We start from the raw sequence: 12153 nt of genomic DNA on the forward strand, positions 1-12153 counted from the left end.
CAGCAGTGGAGAAACCTTCAAACAATGGATAGAGGTATGTATTTTTAGTGAATGTTTGCAAGTATTGGATCTTAGTTTAGATCAGATTTGGATCAGGGTAAGGCAGTTGTGGGAGTTAAGGAGAGGGGGCAGATCTGTTGATTAGATTGCCTAGTGATAGATCCCACAGAGATAGTGTAGTGTGATGAACACGTGCTTAGAGGTGTATTGGGTCAAGGGTTGACTCTTGAAAGGATGTGTTTGATGTGCCGATTGTAACAGCCCTTAGGAGTTGTTTGGTGGATCCCACGTGGACTATTGGGAGGCCTACCAAGCAACCAAGGTGACAACAATCACATTAGATCAAGAGGCAAGAGGACATCAACAAGGTATGTTGTAGATCGACTCATGTATGATGGATTGATGGTGTCCTAGGTGAGGACACATGGCAGATTGGTGGAGTCTATGGGCAGCCATGTGTAAGGGTCTCCCAAGTGTGGGGATGCCCTAACTAGGAGCAGATGCTACAACATGAACTTGGTCTCTCGAGGACTATTGGAGGGTAGCGTGAGAGAAGACAAAGATTGGAGGAGATTGGACACTTATGGTCTATCAGAGGACAACATGTTAGTGTCCATGTTGAAGCTGAAGTGAAACACCTTGATTGAAAAAGGAGACTGCTAGCCTAGTAGATGTTGATAAGCTCAAGGGTCTGATCAACCAAGAGAATGATTGTGTAGCTCAAGGCGTGCCTGTGGAGAAGGCCTTTTGTAGCAGATGAAGGGAAGTCCTCCTAGCCCATGTTCATTATAGGAGATGGACATCTTGCAGTGACAGGTGGCAACCCTTCATGCCCTATGTTGGTCTTCTTCAAAGTAGCGAAGGAAGGCCATAGTGGGCTAAAGTCCCAGAGTAGCTGAGGAGCAACAATGGGCAGATTGAGAGTTGTTCACAAGTGGAGCTGTGAACAACTCGACAAGAGTCTCGATAAGTTGTGCCCTTGATGGATGAAGGGAAAACTAGAGAGTATATTGGATAGCCAAGATTTAGTGGCCAGATGGACTTGGAGCATTGATAGAGGTAGAAGTTGCAGGTTGGGAGCCGAAGGACCAGCCAAGTACAAGGTACAACTGAGAGGAGTTGTTAGATGCTACAACCAAATGGTCTGAGTATCTTGTCTTGTACTAGTGGATGTATGAGTGCCATTATCCCTAGTACGAGAGCCCTAGTCTGTTGTATTATATGTTGTTAATATAACAAAGTTGGGTTGAAAAATTAAAAAAAATTCTATGTTCTATGCATATGTGATTTACTGCTTTATATTTTCGTTGTGAAAAGTGGTTTATGTTTGAGATTCTTGGTTTGGTAGCGTTAGTGATTTTAAGACTCTAACCTAGACTCAAGGTCATGGAAATTCAACATGGTATTAGAGGCTGTCTGAGTTACTTTTAGGGACAATGAATCAAGTGTTCACAACGAAGCAACTCAGAGGGAGTTGTGGGTGTCTAGATCATGGAGTAGAGGGTTCAGCTGAAGACATGGAGATGTCATCTTGACTGGTTTGGCAGCGACATTGGTTGGGAGTTCTGGTGGATTGGTGGTGAGTCTGGTGAATAACAGTTTTTTGTAGGACAGATTGTTGATCATGGACTTTTTTTGATGTGCCATGGATGGTTGGGACAACTCGAGGGTTTCTTTGGCATGGACAAGATCAAGTTGGTCGAGATGGCTTCATGTGATGGACTGTATATTAGCAGGCTAGAGTCTTCATTAGATTGTGGGGTTGCATATTCGAGATTGGCGGGATTTGCAGGAGTCGTATTTGATCCAGGAGGATGAGTGCTTGCAAATCTGGGCCAGTGGAGATCGTATAGACTCACAGGGTCTCTAGCCTCATAGGGAGAATCCCTATGGAGGATTGAGATCTTCAAGTTCAGATATGACGAGGCAGAGGCACTACCGAGATTGTTGGATTCATCTACAGGGTATGTTGCAGTGATGGATGTCAGGTGGGCTAGTGTTGTTGTTGAATTACTTCCTATTCTTGTAAGTACCTCCCTCGCTAAGAGGGAGTGTTGATTTTTGTGTAGCTTGGGAGGTACTCCAATCCCTAGCATTCGTGGGTTGGATGTCAAAGGGCCACAAATGGTCTTGTGGGCTTGAGGACCAAGCTTTGGGGTTTTGGCACCCATCATGCTTTGGGACAAAACCATGATGATTTCATGGCATTTGATGGATGAGGATGATAGTGCTCGGAAATACGATTCCAACGCATCAAAAATAGTTTGAATCTGAGTTATCATTTGGGAGAAAATTAATTTTGAAGTTGACATGGTAATTATGGATTTTTCAAGTAGGTCGACTTGAAGTAGATCACAATTAGACATGTCGGTTCAAGTTGTTTTCATGGAAGCCTTGAAATAGTATATATAGGAGACGTAAGGTCTCATTTTGATCATCCAAAAGAGAGCAATACTTGCCTCTCAAGAACTCGATGGAGAGAGATACTTCTGTGCCGTAGCCGCAACAAGAAGAGGACTTGAGACAACATGGTAAGGTCACTTCAGGACAGCATGGAGAGCCCAGATTGGAGGCCGAGATACTATGGGGAGTGCGGATTGGTTTGAGGGTTGTTTGAGGGTGCAAATAGGTTATAGAACAGGGTTGTCTCAAGGACCAAAGTGTTGGAGGTTAGGCCGAGTTGAGGAGGCTCCTCGCAGGCCTGTTTTGAAGGTATTTCAACAACACCTAGATGCTGGAGTGAAGGCTATAGTGCCTTGCTGGAGGGACGCAGGAGGAGGGGTCTATTTGAGGGTGTGTTATGTTGGGAGAACCCTCAAAATAGGCTACCACGGGCAGTTTGAAGGGTTGTAATACAACCATTGTCATAACAGGGAGGACAATATTTGCTAAGGGCTAGAAACTACCCATACATTGCAGCGTCAAGGGAGATCATTTCACTAAAGGACAACTGCAGTCCTTAAGGAAAATTGTGGGTAGTAATAAGGTCTAGAAGAGGGACTGCCATGATGCCCTAGTTTGTAGCGGTGGAGAAATATTCAAACAATGGACATAGGTATGTATTTTTAGTGAATGTTGTCAAGTATTGGATCTTAGTTTAGATCAGATTTGGATCAGGGTAAGGCAGTTGTGGGAGTCAAGGAGAGAGGGCAGATCTGTTGATTAGATGCCCTAGTGACAGATCCCACAGAGATTGTTCAGCGTGGTGACAACAACGTTCTTAGAGGTGTATTAGGTCATGGGTTGACTCTTGCAAGGATCTATTTGATGTGTCGATTGTAGTAGCCCTTAGGAGTTGTTTCGTGGATTCCACGTGGACTGTTGGGAGGCCTACCAAGCAGCCAAGGTCACAACAGTCACATTAGATCAAGAGGCAAGAGGGCAACAACAAGGTATGTTGCATATTGACTCATGTATGATGGATTGATGGTGTCCTAGGTGAGGACACATGGCAGATTGATGGAGTCTATGGGTAGACATGTGTAAGGGTCTCTCAGGTGTGAGGATGCCTTAACTAGGAGCAGATGCTACAACATGAACTTGGTCTTTAGAGGACTATTGGAGGGTAGCATGAGAGAAGGCCAAGTGTGGACGATATTGGACACTTATGGTCTACCAGAGGACAGCGTGTTAGTGTCCATGTTGAAGCCAAAGTGCAGCACCTTGATGGACAAAGGAGATTGATAGCCTGGAAGTTGTTGATAAGCTCGAGGATCTGATCAAATAGGAGCAAGATTGTGTAGCCCGAGGCGTGCGTGTGGCGAAGGACTTCTGTAGCAGATGAAGGGAAGTCCTCCTAGCCCGTGTTCACTGTAGGAGATGGACATCTTGCAGTGATAGGTGGTAGCCCTCTGTGCCCTATGTTGGTCTTCTTCAAAGCAATAAAGGAAGACCATAGTAGGCTGAAGTCCAAGAGTAGCTAAGGAGCAGCAGTGGGAAGATTAAGAGTTGTTCACAAGTGGAGTTGTTAACAACTCGACAGGAGTCTTGATAAGTTGTGCCCTTGATGCATGAAGCGACAACTAGAGAGCAGATTGGATAACCGAGATTTAGTGGCTAAATGGACTTGGAGCATTGATAGAGGCAGGAGCTGTAGATTGGGAGCCGAAGGACTGGGCAGGTACAGGGTACGACTGAGAGGAGATGTTAGATGCTACATCCAGATGATTAGAGTATGTTGTCTTGTACTAGTGGATGTATGAGGGCCATTATCCCTGGTACGTGAACCCTAGACTGTTGTATTATATGTTGTTAATATAACAAAGTTGGGTTGAAAATTTAAAAAGTTGTTTATGTTCTGTGCATATGCGATTTACTGCTTTATATTTTCACTGTGAAAACTAGTTTATGGTTGAGATTCTTGGTTTGGTAGCGTTAGTGAATTTAAGACTCTAACCTAGACCTAAGGTCATGGAAATTCAACATGGTATCAGAGGGTGTCTGAGCTACTTTGAGGGATAGTGAATCATTTGTGCACAACAAAGCAACTCAGAGGGAGTTGTGGGTGTCTACATCATGGAGCAAAGGGTTCAGCTAAAGACATGGAGATGTGGTCTTGAATGGTTTGGCAGTGAGATTGGTTTGGAGTTCTGGTGGATTGGTCGTGAGCCTGGTGAACAACAATGTGTTGTAGGATAGATTGTTGATCATCGACTTCTGTTGATGTGCCATGGATGGTTGGGACATCTCAAGGGTTTCCTTGGCATGGACGAGATCAGGTTTATCGAGATGGCTTCATGTGATGGAGTGGATATTGGCAAGCTAGAGTTTTCATCGGATCGTGGTGTTGAATATCCAAGATTGGCGGGATTTGCACGAGTGGTATTTGATCCAGGAGGATCAATGTTTGCAGATCTAAGCCAGTTGAGATTGTATAGAATCAGAGGGAGTCTAGCCTTAGAGGGAGCATCCCTATGGAGGATCGAGATCTTTAGGTTTAGATATGATGAGGGAGAGGCACTACTGAGATTGTCGGATTCATCTACATGGTATGTTGCATTGATGGATGCTAGGTGGGCTAGTGTTGTCACCAGATTACTTCCTAGTCTTGGAAGTACCCCCCTTGCTAAAAGGGAGTGTTGATTTTTGTCTAGCTTAGGACGTAATCCAATCCATAGCATTCAAGGGTTGGATGTCAAAGGGCCAAAAATGGTCTAGTGGGCTTGAGGACCAAGCTTGGGGGTTTTGGCACCCATCGTATTTTGGGACAAAACCATGATGATTTCATGGCATGTGATAGATGAGGATGATAGTACTCGGAAAGATGATTCCAATGCATTGAAAATGGTCCAAATCTGATTTGTTGCTTGGGAGAAAATTAATTTTGAAGTTGACATGGTAATTATGGATTTTTCAAGTAGGCCGACTTGAAGTAAATCACAATTAGATGTGTCGGTTCAAGTTGTTTTTGTGGAGGCCTTGAAAGGATATATATAGGAGACGTAAGGTCTCATTTTGATCATCCAAAATAGAGCAATACTTGCCTCACAAGAACTCGGTGGAGAGAGATACTTTTGTGCCCTAGCTACAACAAGAAGAGGACTTGAGACAGCGTAGTAAGGTCACTTCAGGACAGCCTAGAGAGCCCAGATTGGAGGCCGAGCTACTGTGGGGAGTGCAGATTGGTTTGAGGGTTGTTTGAGGGTGCAAACAGGTTCGAGAACACTATTGTCTCAAGGACCAAAGTGCTAGAGGTTAGGCCGAGTTGAGGAGGCTCCTTGCAGACCTGTTTTGAAGGTATTTCAACTACACTGAGATGCTAGAGTGAAGGCCGCAGTGCCTTGCTGGAGGGCCATGGGAGGAGGGGTCTGTTTGAGGGTGTGTTGTGTTGCGACAACCCTTAAAAGAGGCTACCACAGGAAATTTGAAGGGTTGTAAGACAACCGTTGTCATAAGAGGGAGGACAACCTTTCTGAAGGGCTAGAAACTGCCCACACATTGCAACATGGAGGGAGATCCTTTCACTAAAGGAAAACCACAATCCTTAAGAGAAATTATGGGTAGGAATAAGGGTTGGAAGAGGGATTTTCATGATGCCCTAGTTTGCAACGGTGGAGCAACCTTCAAACAATGGACAGAGGTATGGATTTTTAGTGAATGTTTGCAAGTATTGGATCTTAGTTTAGATTAGATTTGGATAAGGGTAAGGCAGCTGTGGGAGTCAAGGAGAGGGGGAAGATCTATTGATCAGATGCCCTAGTGACAGATCCCACAGAGATAGTGTAGCATGGTGAACAACAATGTGCTTAGAGGTGTATTGGGTCAAGGATTGACTCTTGCAAGGATTTGTTTGATGTGCCGATTGTAGCAGCCTTTAGGAGTTGTTTGGTGGATCCCACATGGACTGTTGGGAGGCCTACCAGGCAACCAAGGTGACAGCAGTCACATTAGATCGAGAGGCAAGAGGAAAACAGCAAGGTATGTTGCAGATCAACTCATGTACGATGGATTGATGGTGTCCTAGGTGAGGACACATGACAGATTGACGGAGTCTGTGGGCAACCATGTGTAAGGGTCTCTCAGGTGTGAGGATTCCAAAACTAGGAGAAGATGCTACAGCATGAACTTGGTCTCTTGAGGACTGTTGGAGGGAATTGTGAGAGAAGACCAAGTGTGGACGAGATTGGACACTTATGGTCTACCGGAGGACAGCGTGTTAGTGTCCATGTTGAAGCCGAAGTGCAGCACCTTGATGGAAAAAGGAGACTGCTAGCCTGGAAGTTGTTGATAAGCTCAAGGGTCAGATCAACCAGGAGCATGATTGTGTAGCCCAAGGCGTGCGTGTGGAGAAGGATTACTGTAGTAGATGAAGGGCAGTCTTCCTAGCCCGTGTTTACTATAGGAGATAGACATCTTGCAGTGATAAGTGACAACCATTCGTGCCCTATGTTGGTCTTCATTAGAGCAATGGAGGAAGACCATAGCAGGTTGACGTCCGAGAGTAGCTGAGAAGTAGCAGTAGGCAGATTGAGAGTTGTTCACAAGTGGAGGTGTGAAAAGCTCGACAGGAGTCTCGATAAGTTGTGACCTTAATGGATGAAGGGACAACTAGAGAGAAGATTGGATAGCCGATATTCAGTGGCCAGATGGACTTGGAGCATTGATAGAGGCAGGAGCTGCAAATCAGGAGCCGAAGGACCGGGCAGGTACAGGGTACAACTGAGAGGATCTGTTAGATGCTACAGCCAAATGGTGAGAGCATCTTGTCTTATATTAGTAGATGTATGAGGGCCATTATGCCTGGTACGGGAGCCCTAAACTATTGTATTATATGTTGTTAATATAACAAAGTTGGGTTAAAAAATTAAAAAGTTGTCTATGTTCTGTGCATATGTGATTTACTACTTTATATTTCCGTTGTACAAAGTAGTTTATGGTTGAGATTTTTGTTTTGGTAGTGTTAGTGATTTTAAGACGCTAACCTAGACCCAAGATCGTGGAAATTGAACATCTTTCCCAGTGCGTATTTCCTTGCACTGTTCAATGAGGAATTAGGCCCCTATTTAATAGGAATTTTCCTCCATTGGATTGAGCGGTTCCTTTAGGCCCTTCCTCTGACTGCATGCACCATCTGTACGATTCAGATAATTATACAACTCATAGTACACTTCCCTTCAAATCCAATCTCAACTGGGTAGTTGTTAGATCACATATGCATGAGTTATTTATGGTTGTATTATCAATTAACTGGTTGAACACATGAAGCAACACCCCATTGTAGACCTCCTATTAGTTCCTCCATCAATTCAAACTAGTTTAACTAACTTTAACTTAGTTAAACTAAATTAATTAATTACAACTCAAAATAAACTCAATCAGGGCTCCTATAAAGTAGGAACCACTCTACTTGACTCAAGTTAGGCCCACAACTCGAATTAATTGAACGAACTAAGTCAAATTAACTTAGTTAACTCGTACAAGTTGTCTTATGATGTGGAACTACAATATTCCTCCTAATTTAATTCAAGGGAATTAAATCAGGATTTTCTTGTTCCATTTTCAACAAAGATGGTCCAATATAACACATTCCACAATTTTTGATAAACTATTTCTCCTAGAAAGAAACAATGTTGTTTCACCTCCTAGGTTTATAAAGCTACAGTCAACTTCGCCTAGAAGCGGAATCTTGTGAGCATCTGCTTAACCTTCTTTTGAAACACGCATTAAAGGAGTGTAAAAATCCTCATCAAGGGTATTGACTTCTTATCCTATTTTCAGAAGTTTTCCTATAGCCTCTAGATTCCCTTTTTGTGCAACATGATGCAGAACTTTGAATTCCGCACCTTTTAAGCCATATTCTAGGGTGGCATCCAACGTAGTTGTCTCAAAAATTTCTCTTTTTCCATGGGATTAAGGTAAACCAATTGTGTTTCACCCTTCTTATTATTCAAATTCAAATTCGCTTCAGAAAATTTAAGCACTTTGAAAGCCTCAACATGGCCCTCTTTTGTAGCTATCATTGCAGCCGAAAAACCATGGTTGTTTTGCTCATTCAAATTTAGTCCAAACTGCTCTAAAAGTTTCTAAAGGACCTTAGAGTCACCAAAACTATCCATATAATGAAGTGGAGAAAACACTTGGAGATTTCTAAAGTAAATTGTTTTGCCTAATTTTATTGCATCTGAAAGAATTTGACAAATAGAAAAAAACACAATTATTTACTTTGGTTATGTTGACTACATTTTTCCATCCATATTTACTGTTTCCAAATAAACTCTTGAAAATAAAAATTCCTTGAAGAATTCTTCATGGTTAACCTTTACACAAAACTCAGCATTAGCTCCAACATCCAAGAATATATTGACTGCCCACATATTACGACAAAATATTGCATGAAAAAATATTGTTCTTCCTTGATTCTCACTATCAAGGTATAAGTGCTTCAATAGTAATCTAAGAATAGTGTCATTAGCTTCATACTATTCAACAACACACCATGCTTCGTTATACGGTTAAGCTAAACCTGCCCCATCATGCAACTCTTCACCTGAATTTACATCCTATGACCATGCTCTAATGCTAACTTTATATTCTTTATTATACCCAGAGTGGGAGGAAAAAGTGTTAAGGGAACAAACAAAAGCATGAAATTTGTTCACTTTTAATTTATGGATCTCTTCCAAAATAAACAAGAAGATGGCTCCAACAAACAATCACAATCACATGGAAATTACTTAAAGCTTTGAATGAACCATTGCAAGAACTCAACCATAATGATGTATTATTTCTTGTGCAGAAATATTGTTAAAAAAATATTAGATTTGGAAGGAGAGCTAGCAGCAGCAAGGTCTACACAAGTATCCCTACTAAATGGTGCTCCAATTTAAAAAAATCCCATTATTGCGGATACAACAAAACAAATAAAGGCTTTTATGATTATTAGAATCAATGCTTCTTTAGTAGTAGAAAGCTACGTGATTCAATCCATTGAACATGGATGCCACAAGGTACGACTTCATTTCTGTTGGAATAGGTATTTGCATATGATCATGATCTTTAATGGACTCATTCAACTAATCCTTCCATTCAAATATTGATGTGAATGTTTATTTATTCAATTGTGATCAAACAGGTGAAAGGCAAAGGAATATGGAAGAGAAAGGCATCACTCTCTGTGTCGTCATAGGTCACATGTTTTCTCTTCAGTTATATAAATTCTATAACATTGATAGGTTTGTTTTGAGAATATTAATGTATGTATGAAATAAAGATAAAAAAAGATCTCTCATGAGGTGAAATTCCCAAAGCAATTGAGTTCATCGTTCAACTTTGTTATCATAACTTACATCCATGGGTTTGAGATCTATTTTGTATGTATGTGTGATGCATTTTCATATGCAATCAATACTAGCAACGGTTAGTTAGTTATGTGGAATACAATGCCTAAACCATTAAGAGTAAATACAATTAGTTACGTGGAATACAATCCCACATCTCTTCATGTTCTTTATTTTTCTTGTTTTCTTATTATTACCACTGTTTCCATAATAATCTTTTGGTTTGCATTAAAAAGGTCATCCGATCTTTTTGTGCTTTTCTTTTTAATATTGTTACTTGAAAATTTGACATTAAAATTTTGTTCCGGATATTAGATATGGTTTGAAATCAAATTTTACAACTTTAAGAGCAACGCCATAATTCAGTCAATCCATGTGGCTTAGGTTGTTGGTAAGTGGAGTATTTATATCATTATATTTTATATGAATAGATATTTTAGTGATTCCAAACTTGTTATGAGCAGATTTAACTGGTGCATTTTTATGTGCAAACAGTACTATAATAGGTGGAATCATGGTCAAAGTAATTGACGTTGAAGACATACAACACCAAGACTTCATGAGATTGGTACATGATACATTTTCCTTATATCTGACACTTTTTAATGTACTTGTTTCTATTACGAGATTGATAAGGAATCACATGTTTTTATGTTGTTTGTTTACTTTGAACATGAGCATGTTGAAGAGTATCTTAAGCTATCTACTAAGACAGAAATATATTTTTCTACGACACTGGCAAAATGGGATGCATATTTTTATATAGAAGTTGATGATGATGTCCATGTATATCTAGGTGAGAGTTGGATCTCTCATTTTCTATCGGTGAAAGTTGATGTTTTTCCTAGTGCTTTGATAAAAAATTTCATGGCCTTATTTCTTGAAGTATTTACTTGTGGATGCAATAAAAGAAACTTGTTCTCTTCTAGGAACCCTAGTAAAAACTCTTGCAAGGCATCAATCAAATTCTTGAGTGTATACAAGATGTATAAAGTTTGGTCTTGTTATAGAAAATAAGTGAGTAACAAAGGGGAATTATTAAGATACAAAACTTTGTATAATTATGCAACATCCATTTGGTGGTTGAAGTTTGAAACCCTGAATTTAAGCTTCTTCACTATTCTCATTATACTTAATTTACTTTATAATTGGAATAAAAGTTTCATCTCACTCTTATGATATATGCTTTGGTATATCTTATGTTAGGGGGGTAAGGTACCATGAACTAAAATGTTGGAAATTTGGTGAAGTGGGGGATACATACTTCAGACATGCAATTAGTCAACTTTACACCATCTCAACGAATTTGGCATAATATGTATCCCAAAATTTATAAGGTCTCGAATGTTTCATCATCAATCTATATAGTAAAATGAAGTAATTATTTTCAAGAAGTCTACTCAAATACGATTATAACTAGTTCACGTTGTTGAATCAGAGATATATTGCATATATATGCAAATGAGGATGCTTATATTGGATCATAGTTTATAGGGTTGGATGTGAAATACATTGATGATAAAAAAATGTGTTGTGGAACTCCTCCAGGTGTGTAATTTTATTTCCTTTGTTTGCTATAACTATAGAACATGTCTTGATGCATTTATATCATCATCTAAAAAAAGTCCATTTTCTGTTATGCAATTCAAATTGTGAATGGGAGCGCAATCAAGAAATGTATGTGTCACCTCTTTTGATTGGAGTTGCAGTGGGATTTGCAAGTCTCCAAAGAGAATTAAGGAAGTGCATCAACGTTGCAGGGAAAGCAACAATGTTGTATGGAATGCATCTTTGCAAGGCTTAATTTCAACTTTTAAAGGAGTTGACACGACCAATAGCCTATTAAGCATATGTATCCATCACTGTATCATTGGAAAGGAGAAGCAAGATCTATATAAGTTGAGACTACTACCTATCAAATTGCGCTTTCATCTCTAGTATAAATAGTGAAATTTGTTTGATACCTATATATGAGTGCCATTTGTATGCAACTCAAGTTAGATTTGGATAAGGAGTATGTTTCTCACAAGGCAATGATTTTTCCTTCTCTTTCCTTGGAGGTGACCATAGACCAATATCCTGTGCTTCTACTTCAAAAGGAAGTTATGGAACTCATGTGGATCACTATTTTAGAGTGCATCTACTAGTCTGCGAGAAATTTCCTTAATTGCTCATAATTAACATACCAACAATCACAGGGAGTTCTAATGATTGATCTGACATTCATGTGCGTATATAATCCCACATGAACCTATATGGTTTCTACACTGGTTAAGGAATCCAACTCATGGAGCCAAAGTTGAAGGTTCATTTATGATGGAATATTGTATAAGAGGTGGGGTTGTTATTTTCTGGCAATCACCTTATGCCATACATC

At 40.2% G+C, this 12153-nt stretch overlaps 1 pseudogene; it reads left to right on the top strand.

Annotated features, from left to right (window-relative positions):
* Positions 1-4728: 4728 nt before the first annotated feature.
* On the top strand, positions 4729-11714 carry LOC149261738 (putative beta-1,3-galactosyltransferase 2; annotated as a pseudogene).
* Positions 11715-12153: the final 439 nt, after the last annotated feature.

The sequence above is a fragment of the Pinus tabuliformis genome, chromosome 6 (genome assembly GCF_031772625.1).
Source record: "Pinus tabuliformis cultivar Carrire ecotype Pingquan chromosome 6, CPIR1, whole genome shotgun sequence".
Taxonomy (NCBI): Eukaryota; Viridiplantae; Streptophyta; class Pinopsida; order Pinales; family Pinaceae; genus Pinus; species Pinus tabuliformis.